The sequence below is a fragment of the Eucalyptus grandis genome, chromosome 7 (assembly GCF_016545825.1).
Source record: "Eucalyptus grandis isolate ANBG69807.140 chromosome 7, ASM1654582v1, whole genome shotgun sequence".
NCBI lineage: Eukaryota > Viridiplantae > Streptophyta > Magnoliopsida > Myrtales > Myrtaceae > Eucalyptus > Eucalyptus grandis.
In genome coordinates this window covers 14,972,745-14,983,186 of record NC_052618.1, presented here as the reverse complement: position 1 = coordinate 14,983,186, position 10,442 = coordinate 14,972,745, and the positions used below count along the sequence as shown (strand labels likewise).

General features: G+C 36.7%; 1 long non-coding RNA gene across 3 annotated transcripts; it reads right to left on the bottom strand.

Annotated features, from left to right (window-relative positions):
* Positions 1-6,482: 6,482 nt before the first annotated feature.
* On the bottom strand, positions 6,483-9,912 carry LOC120295455. Of its 3 annotated transcripts, none has more exons than XR_005552862.1 (4): positions 9,425-9,912; positions 8,908-9,254; positions 8,203-8,377; positions 6,670-7,155 (listed from the first exon to the last, which is right to left on the bottom strand). It is a non-coding gene; the product is annotated as an uncharacterized LOC120295455 (long non-coding RNA). The 3 variants fall into 3 exon arrangements; XR_005552863.1 differs by having other exon boundaries at positions 8,908-9,251; XR_005552861.1 differs by lacking the exon at positions 9,425-9,912 and having other exon boundaries at positions 6,483-7,155; positions 8,908-9,373.
* Positions 9,913-10,442: the final 530 nt, after the last annotated feature.

Genomic DNA, 10,442 nt, shown 5'->3' with positions numbered 1-10,442 from the left:
AGTGCTAGCACGTCTTAAGTGGGTTGTCGGGGTAGTGGGTCCTAAAACGCAAATGCCCAGGGTTTACTCTCCACCGCTGGCAAGCGAGCTGAGGTTCCCTGGCTACCAAAAAAAAAAAAAAAAAACAATCGATTTTGATGAATAGATCATAAAATTCAAAATAAGGATGTGTTTATTTTACGAAAAATATAATATTTTTTAAAAATGATTAATTTTTCTTTATTTAGTAATATATAACTCGAAAGTATTTTTAATAGGGTTAATACGTTAAAAAACCCCAAACCGGTACACTTGTAACAAATTTACCCTAAACTATTTTTTTTAATCATGAAAAACCCTAAACTGGTAAACTTGTGACAAATTTACCCGACCGATTATAAAAAACCCTAAACTGAGACATTTATGACAAATTTACTCAAACTAATTTATTCGACCGCAAAAACCCTAAACCGATAAATTTGTGACAAATATACTCTATGCTAAATTGGATTAATACCACAAAAAAGCGTAAAAATTGTAAACTGTGACAAACGAAACGTAAAATCCTAAATTGGTATACTTAGTTAACCAACTTAATAATTTAAGAATAAAATTTAACGAAAACTAACATAGGGTAAATTTGTCAAGTGTACCAGTTTGGGATAAATTTGTCAAAAGTATACCAATTTTAGATTTTTGGTGGTCAAAAAAATAATTTTAGGTAAATTTATCACAAATATACCAGTTTAGGGTTTTTAGCGTATTATTCCTTTTTAATATTTAGCGAAGGAAGCTTCTTTTAACCCTTACCTTTTTATCCAAGACCACCAAAACAATTCCTACCTGGCAATTGGCAAGAATACCCTCTACACTTTAAGGAAATTTCTTCGCTGCCTTTCTGATTGGACCGCGTGGCCACACAAATCGAAGTGAGAAGGAAATTCAGGAATGGTGTGGACATCACTCATTTCATGGTCAGAACGCGTTGTCCAAATCAATAATTGGAAGTGACCATCGGACAATGACAAACAAAACACGGCAACAATAATGATGTCGCGTGGGCCCCGTAAAGAGAGACGTTCTCCTCTTCTCTTCATGAGGATTACCCTTTCAACGGTCACATCAAACAAGTCCTTCCTCTTTGTAATTGGACCGATGTGACTACACAAATTAAAGTGGAGAATATTCAAGGACAGAACTCATCGCTGTGGTTCTGTCCCAACTTGTCCAGGATCAATAATTGCGATTCACCAAGACTTTTTCCTCTCTTACAAAATGTGTGGAAAGAGAGTAACGTTTCTTTTCCTAAGCTACTAGTCGTACACGGTAGAATAATATCTTTTATTAATTACTCTATGGCCGAAAATTTTCTATCGATATTGTGAGGCCGAAAAAGACAAAAATTCGACTCCATTTATTCTATAAGGTGGATGACTGATTTATCGCATCCTGAGTATTTGCTCCGTCTATTGCGAATAAGATTCAAGTCCGGCGACTTTTAAACTCCGAATTTTTCAAAATTCAAACTCATCAATTCAATTCTTATTTAATTTGGTCCTTTGAGTATGCATTTTTTCCTAAATTGTTCTATTTATAAGATTTTTCAAAACACTTTAAATTCTTCCGATGAGAGAGTACTTCTCATGGCACTAAACAAAGCTGGCGTAGGATTACTAAGTTATTGAGCGCCTTTTGCTCCATAGTCAATGTACCTATTCTAGTGATGAATACTTTTAATTGGTCGATTGCTTCACTTTATCATCTCACACCAACACAATCGCAAAATTTTCTGTTAAACATGCTCAATATGCCTCTTTAGATTGGTAGATAGCACGGGCATCATTGTGATATTTTTATTGGCAATAATATTTTCCCAGCCATCCTTGAAAGTGAATCAGAAAGTTGGGAAGTCCATATGTTTATTATGGAGGCATGTCAATGATCCAAGCTACTACACTCTTTTAAATATTAATTATCTAATGAAGTATTCAATTTCCTTTACTACTCCCTAAGAAAAGAAGTGGGCACTTGGACCATTTAACCATAAAACTGAGATATCTTCTCGGGACAAACCGGTCGAATTAAATTCAAGACTCAAAGATACAACGAATGATCAAAATTTGTTTTAATGAAAAGCCAAAAATGAATATCAAAAGATATGAAATGATTAAAAATGATTGACACACTTTTATGTATCTTAAGTTGTCGCAAGCCTCTCGATGGCCGGGAAAAGACAGGTTTAGAAGTAATGTCGAGTTGAGGACCAATGATCATCAATTGGTGTGGGTTCCCCCAATTCTTTATCTTGCTTAACGGTGGAAAATTCATATTAATTCGATTAACCTATGATAATCCTATATAAGGGGGTGGCCACTAACCTATTCAAGTTGACTAGAAATAAAGTGAATATGCAAAAATAACTCACTTTCTATGCAACCGAAGATATAGGGTCAGGGACTTAATTAACTAGTGCCTTTTTGATACCCAGACTTCGTTATTTGTCAACTAAAGTGTTTGCAAAATCTTTTTACCAAATTATTAAGCCTAAGGTTTTCGCCCGCCAAGTGTCCATGCAATATTTTTTGTGTTTATTAAGATTCTAAAATGTAATCTAACCTTACATCTAAAACAAGCAAATCACAAAAAAAAAAAAAAAAAAACAATATAAAAGAATTACAATCGATTCATTAAAAACAGTAATGATAGATCAAGTAAAAAGTAAAGTAGCAAAGTAATTCGATATAGGTTGGGCAAAGAATATAATATGGCTCGATTATTTAGCTCAAGGACAATGACTCTCATGAGCATAATTCGAATCAAATTCAAATTTTCTAAGAAACTAATTTTCCTAAATCTAAACTAGAACTTATAAAAGACCATGGAATTTCCTAAACCATATGTGTACTAATTAAATGAACTAAAATAAATATAATACTGAAATCGAATAACCTAATCAAGACCTATTTTTCTAATTATTTTACAATTTTTTTTACTTTCCGAAGGAAGTCGAGGCCGGGCCCAGGGCTCGGTCCGAATGTGGGCCAACACTGAAATTCGCGGGTCCAGTCCACAGACACAGATAGCAATCTCATCCCACAACTATTTAAACTAAGTCAAGCCCAAACCTATCTAAACTATGTCAAGCCCAGACCTTATAAGACCCAACTGAAGCCCATTGCACTAAAACCACTCTAAACCATTTTCCATCAAAACCAACATCGACTTCAAGCCAATTTTCAATTATCGCCTCGCCTTTTTTTTTTTTTCTTTTTTAATCCGTCATTTTCCATCGTCTTCCCCATATGCCCAATCCAACGTTCTTAGAATTCTGATTATTTTGATGTTAATCATCAAGCCCTTACATAACCGAAAGAAAAACTTCGCTTTTACCGCCATCATTTGTTAAGCATCCGCCACGCTAGCACAAGTTTAACAAGTATATAGAGGCATAACATTACAACAACATAAGTAATCACTGGACATAAGTACATATGTCATCTCCTCTTGGACATCTCTTGCCCGTAATCGCCATCAATCGCTATAGGAACATAGAACATAGGATAGAGAAACATAATCATTCGGAAATGTATTTGGCTGATGTGAAAACATTAGAGCTCATGCTTAAATGACTTGAAAATCAATTAATATCACTTAATCTACGCCAACATACTTTTGGGCTTAGAAAAAGATGAAAACAAATTCGCATTGAAAAATCATAGACATTGCACCAATATATATTACAATCAATCGATTAAGGAGAAGATCTTTGTGATTTCAAATTCATATTGGACATCCACTTCACCGTCCCCCAGATCATAGCATGGTGGAGAATCGGAGAATTCCTTGTCAATGAAGTCAAGCTAAGTCTCAATAGGCAGTGCAATCAACTTTGGGAGCTCTTTGTGATCGTCGTTGGCTATATTGAAGACCAGTGGAAGAGCTTCAAGCCAAGTCTTGGCCACTTCAATCTTCATAGCAACAAAACAGAGTTAAATAGGGGTTTCGCGAGAGCGGCAGTTGGGCGATGGCTTTGTTGCCTTGGGCATGGCAACGAGCCAAATGAACGGCAACAAGGTTGTGGCGGTCAAAGGCAATGACTAGTGGCGAAGGAGAAAGAAGCAATTTATGGAAAGGTTAGAGAAGATAATATATGTGAAAACGGAAATAGACTTTGATGAATGTGGATCATTTTTATAAAGATATTATTGTCTGTCATAGCATGAGAAGAACGGAAAGTAATACACTCCCAATATATGAACTCTCTTGATAAAACTCATGCGAAAAGTTTAGGGATAACAGAGCCGTCAATGCAAGTTTCTTTTAAATTGTTCAATACCGTTCCCGTTCTCTCTCTCTTTCTTTTTCTTTTCTTTACAAGGAGCATCTCAATGATTCATCGGTATTGTCGCTACCTTCGATGAGGCTCTTCTCCTTGTGCACTTAAAATAAGATTTACCTTTTCTCTAGCCCTAGAGGATGGGATGAACCAAATGTGCTTTAGGACATACACGAAATCCTTTAACGAGGCAATTTACCTCGTTAACTCTCTCGCCTCTTGTCCAACACCAGCAAAACTATCCCTTCAAAACCCCTCTCTAGACTTCAAGGGCGTTCTTCTTAGTTCTCTTTATGATTGTACCACGTGGCCCCCTCAAATCAAAGATGAGGATATTCAAAAATTGTGAGGACATAATTCATCATTGTAATTCTATCCAAGTTGTTCGGGTAAACTACGTTGGACCATCGGACAAAGCCAGAACAAAATAAAGGCAACAGTCATGGTGAGGCGCGTGGATCATGTGAAATGAGATGTTTGATCAAAATCCTTCCCATTTGACGAGGACAAGTTTTGATCAGTCAGCAAGGATTCCAATGAGCCCACTGTAAGATGAAGAGATGTTTGGCCGGGGAGAGGTAGATTATGCATTTGTATGTGATTAGTGGGATTTGAGCTAGTGATTTCCAACTCTTGAACTGGAAAGTCTCTAACCACTCATTATCATTGAAGAAGAACCCGAAGCAATGCAGCCCTAGTATATAGCAATGCCTCTAGAAAAATTGTTTCATAAAACTTGTATGAAAATTTTAAGTATAATGGAACTACCAGTGCAATTACTTTTTTTTTTTTTGTAAATTTGTTCAATATTATTCATGTGATCTTTTTCTTTTTTTGGTCAACATGGTCTCTAATATATATATAATAATCAAGTTAGTCCTTTCATTAAAATTGCAAAGATGCCGATGTATCATTCATTCGAGCCATTTTGAGGCTGATCGAATTAACTAAAGAGAGTTACAACTTTTTCATTGACTAAGATAAAATTATTAGAAAATTACACAAAAATTACAAACGCTAGGTGAGAGACTTTAACAATTTCGAAATAGGTACATTAGATGCTAATCCAATATTTATGAGAAGGGAAGAAAATGGCAGAGAAAGTGGAAACAACAAATAAGGCAAATGTACAAGTAAGTTGGGGGAAGGAAGTAACAAGGAAGAGCTCATGATTGAGTTTGCACGTGGTAGCATTCGTCTTTGAAGTTGGAAGTTGTAGAAGAGGTGGAATAATCAGAGTTATGCGGGTTTTTCTCATACGTATAGAAGGGAATGGTTATTATTAGTATTTGGTTTATAAATATGAATGTTTTGAGATTGTAAAGCTCTTTCTTTCCACAATCAAGCAAATCTATAATCTATGTTTATATTTACTTTTTATTGCACCATTTTATTTACCTCGAAATTTATCCTGTCAAGGCAATTTACATTTTTCTTGTAGTTTGTTTTTTCTCTGCACTTAGCTCCAAATCAATTTGCACCCCATTGAATCCCCTTTTTGTGCACCTTGGGAGCAAGGTATGTAACCGTGAAGCAATCTAAGTTATTCTTTGTTGATACCTATATTTTAGCAACCCGTTTAATCAATCATTAATTGCATAGAATATTAAAGATTAATTTTTAATCCTTAGCAAAAATAATTTTCATTAAATTGCACAGAATATAAACATTAGGAGCATTTGCGTTAGTATTAATAGAAACTTTTTTTTTTTAAGGAGAGGAAAAAATTAATTAAAAAGAATATTATTATTATTATTATTATTATTATTATTATTATTATTATTATTTAAAAAAGAAAAAAGAAAAGGCCGGGCCGGGCTGGCCATCTTTTCTTCCTTTCTTTCCGCCTGGGCCCGCCCAGCCTCTTCACTTTTCCTTCTTCCCCGGCTCAGTCTCCTTCCGTCTTCTTCCTCTCCGCTCTTCCCTCAAGCTGGCCGAGCAAGAGGACGCAAGAGGACAGAGAAGGACGACAGACGAAACAGGACAGAGGCAGAGCGTCGACCGGGAGTTGGTGGTCGAAAATTTAAAACGACTTGGGGGCCAAGCCGGCAGTGGCAGCCGGCGTCGCAGGAGGCCATTCGCGCCGAACGGCTTAAAAGGGAGAGAGGAGTTTTCTATAGGTACTGCTGTAAACCATCTGTCAAGTTACAACGATCTACAAATCAAATCATGTTACTAACGTTTACATGTTTTTCACGTTAGACAAAACACATTAGCTACACTTGGCATCTCCTAAATCGTAATGTCACCCATCAATATACAAAATCTTATCAGGAAAATTTCATAACTTTTGAGACAGACCAAGAAAAAGAATGCGACACTGCAGAAAAGTGCAACTTAGAAACCAACAAGTCACACCTCTAAATTCTCATGCTGAGCGTTTTAGGTTATAATCTTTGCTTTGACATTGAAGCACATTCTTTTTGGTTCATTTAGACTTGGGATGTAGCATTAATGAGTGTGCATCTGGATTATTGTGAAACTCACAAACCCAATGGGAACGGAAGACGTACACTTCATTGATTCACCAAGACTAAACAAAGAGATATAACTGTGAATACTGAATTTATTTTGGACTATCTAAAGAGACACTTCCATAGTTTATTTCGGTCAATGTAAACCAAGTCCTTACCAGCACTAGTGGAAATGTAGACTCTAAACACACATCCCCCCTATCAATGAGCTCAAACACACAAACATCTCCTAAATGCAAACGAGCTTCTCTAGCAATTGGGTGTCAAACAGCAAAAAAAAAAAGTCCATGGATCCTGAGCTTCACCGTCCACAACCTGTCTGAATACGTGAGAGTTGCAATTTGCTTGTTTTCCTGATTATGTTGCCTAATGAATTGAACAGGAGCAGTCTCCTCATTTATGTGGTTGAAAACCAACTTATGGTGAAGAAAGACCAAAGCATAAGCATACACTAATGAGAGAATCTAATCACACGGCATGAATATAAGGCAGTAGTTGCTACTTTCAGGAGTTTTAATTGACAATAAACCTTATAATGATAGTAGACAATCTCAGACTGCAACCGAAAGTCAAATGTCAAAATATACGTTCCTAGGTGCAATAGGGTACATGACCAGAAAAAGCCTTCCATGTCCCATATATAATTGAAACAACGAATTTAAGCCACATAGACCACAAGTGCAGGGGAAAAGGCAAAGACATCAATGACCGGAACATGGATGGAAGTGAAAATTTTTAATCTAAGCTGTTCAATTATTTCAAGCGCAACTCAAACCTTATCAAAATACTGAATTAATTTGACAGAGTAAACTCATCTTTTTTTCTCAAATTTCCTATTAACGTAACAAAATAAAATAGTATCTCCCATTTGAAAACAAAATTATCAGTCATTAGATCTACAATGAAATTTCAGAATCATAACTAGCCACCCCCTTATCTTTCAGGTCTTTCCCTCTAGTTATGGAGGTAGTGACATTCTTTGCAATTTGCTTGTCCGTATCAACTAGTCTCCTCGTGCATTTACATATATATTCTACTTTTACAACATTGAATAAAATTGTGAAGTTCCTCCATATAAGAGGAATGGGATTCTAATTCTTTGGACTTGCCTCAGCAACTGCTTTCCAACACATGTATTCACAAAAAGGGGACAAATGTTATTTTTTCAAACCTCGACCACCAGTTTAAGTCCCACTAACTGTCCTTTCATTTTCCCCTGCTTCACTACTTCATTGTTAAGACATATACCTGTTTTTAAACATACACCCATGAACACTTCAAGGAATATAATATGTCATGTGGTTTATTACATTAAGTCAACTTGGAAATAACTAGAGTATAAGCAAGATATAAACAACATCCATATGTTTGATTTTCAGACATGAGTTTGACTCAATGAGCGTGGGATCATACCAAGCCAAAGTCAACATAAGAGGGCCTCCTCACCACCTTTGAAAAAGGAATGCTCCATTGGGATGCTCCATTTGAAATTTGTTGGCCGATGTAAGAGCAGTGAGTGGCCTTGGGCGCATGGGACCTTAAAAAACCAGCTCAGGATGCCTCAATTTGCTCAAATGTTTGGACCAGCCTGTACTTAAACGACAACTTTAGAGACAGTTTAAGTACACTTCATTAATTTGACTTGCTATGAAAAGATTTTAGCATAAATTGGAGATAAATTTTATCCTTCCAGCATCACTTAACCAATCAAGATTACAGGTGATTCCTCAGACAATCCAAACTATATTACGATCAAGGCGTAAAAGTGACATTTCAGATTTTTGACAAGGCATGGAATTCTCGGAATATTTTCAAGTTCCATGATTTCTCCCTTTTTCCTAATAGAAATTTGTGCCTAATGTTACAGAGATATCTCTCCCTAAAGAAATTTCAACATGAGACCTTGAACACAATATATCATCTCCATCTATGACAGCTCAAACACGCAGAAATCTCGCCAATGCTCAGGAGGGAAGCACAGAAGATGTAGATTTAAGGGCAATATATTGCTAGTTTGAGTAACTCCTGTTTTTAGACTCGAATGTGGAACGAATTTGAAGAAGAGAGCCCTAATTCACGCACAATAATACACCAAAATCGGAAGAAACATGAACTTACGATTTGTCGGATACAGATGCGGAGAGAGAGTGTGATCTTCTTCTTCTTTGATGAAGTGAGTGGACGACTAACTGTCCAGACTCGGTTGTGCCACCTCCGGCGGTGACGACGGCGACAACGACAGCGTCTGGTTGAATCTACTTGGCTCCGCTCCGCTAATTGCAGCTTCACTTCTCGCAGTCCTGGCAATTCCTGATGCTTCATTTTTGCTCCGTCCTTTGTGAAGGCAGCAGAGGCTTCCCCCAATTTCGCTCCACGGAGGAAGAAGAAGAAGAAGAAGAAAGATGGAGAAAGAGCCTTTGGCGTCAAGAAGGAGAAGGAGAAGGAGAGACCCGCTTTGCTTCCTACTGTTCAGTTAAGGATGAGCCGAGATCCATCGATAGGGTTGACGGTGATGTTGATTTGACGAAATCAATAATAGAAAAGTCACAAAAAGAAAAATTTTAAAAAGTTGCGGCGCTGCCGAAAGACTTAAGAATAAAAAATGGATGAGAGAATGAGATCAATTGGATCTTACCAATTCTATGTGCATTGATTTATGCTGCTAACTTCTGTATGGTTGTATTGAGATCATCACCCTTCTCCCAATTCTCTTCCCACTTGTATCTGAACAGTGACACATCTTCTAGTTTTGGTGTGCTTAGTGTACCCTTAGAAAAGTTCTTCATTTTCGGACACTCTTCCACTTCAATAGTCCATAAGGATGGAAACCTAAAGATGCAACTTGGGATGGAAGAGAAGCATTCTAAGTTTGGCATATGTTCAAGTGTCAACCATCTTAGCTTTTCAAAAGAAATCACTTTTCCTTCTCTGTTTCCATCGTCGGCCACTATTTCTTTCATTCTTTCACATCCTATTATAGTCATATAAGTGAGATGTACCAAATTTGTGACTGCTGAAGTCGTTACTAGATGTACCAATCCAAAGGAATTCTTCACCACTAAATTTGTCAAGATTCGGAAGGATGTCTCGGTTGGAAATATTGTTGTCAAACGGGGACAATCCCAAACCTCAAATGTTTTGATGCTCGAAGAATTTTCGACACTAAAGAGTCTTCTCTCCACACACACTTTAAGTTGTGTAGCTTGTTCAACTTAAGTTCTCTTAAATTTTCAAGCACCGGATGTTTCCTTTCTTCAACAAGCCCTTCGTTCGGGAATAAATCTTCAAAGGAGTTACGCAGAAGACTTCAAGGCTTTGTAAATTTGAAATATCTCTAGGAGGAATATGGAAGGAAAGGCAGCCTTTTATCATGAAAGCAAGCTAGTGTTAGTGCTTTTAGCTTACTAAACATGTCATCCGAAAAATTTCCATCTTGTATCATCTGAATATTGTTATTGACTAATAAAAGTCTCTCCAAGTTGGGAAAGTCCTGTCAAATTGCCAATACAACAAGAGAAGTAAATTCAACAAAGTTTCGACAATAAATCACGTGCTGTAAAAGGTAAACCTACTAAGATGATTCGCATGGAAAAAGTGGTCCTCTTCTTAAAGTTCATTATATCTCAAGAACCTTGTGTTCAAGACTCAAGCTT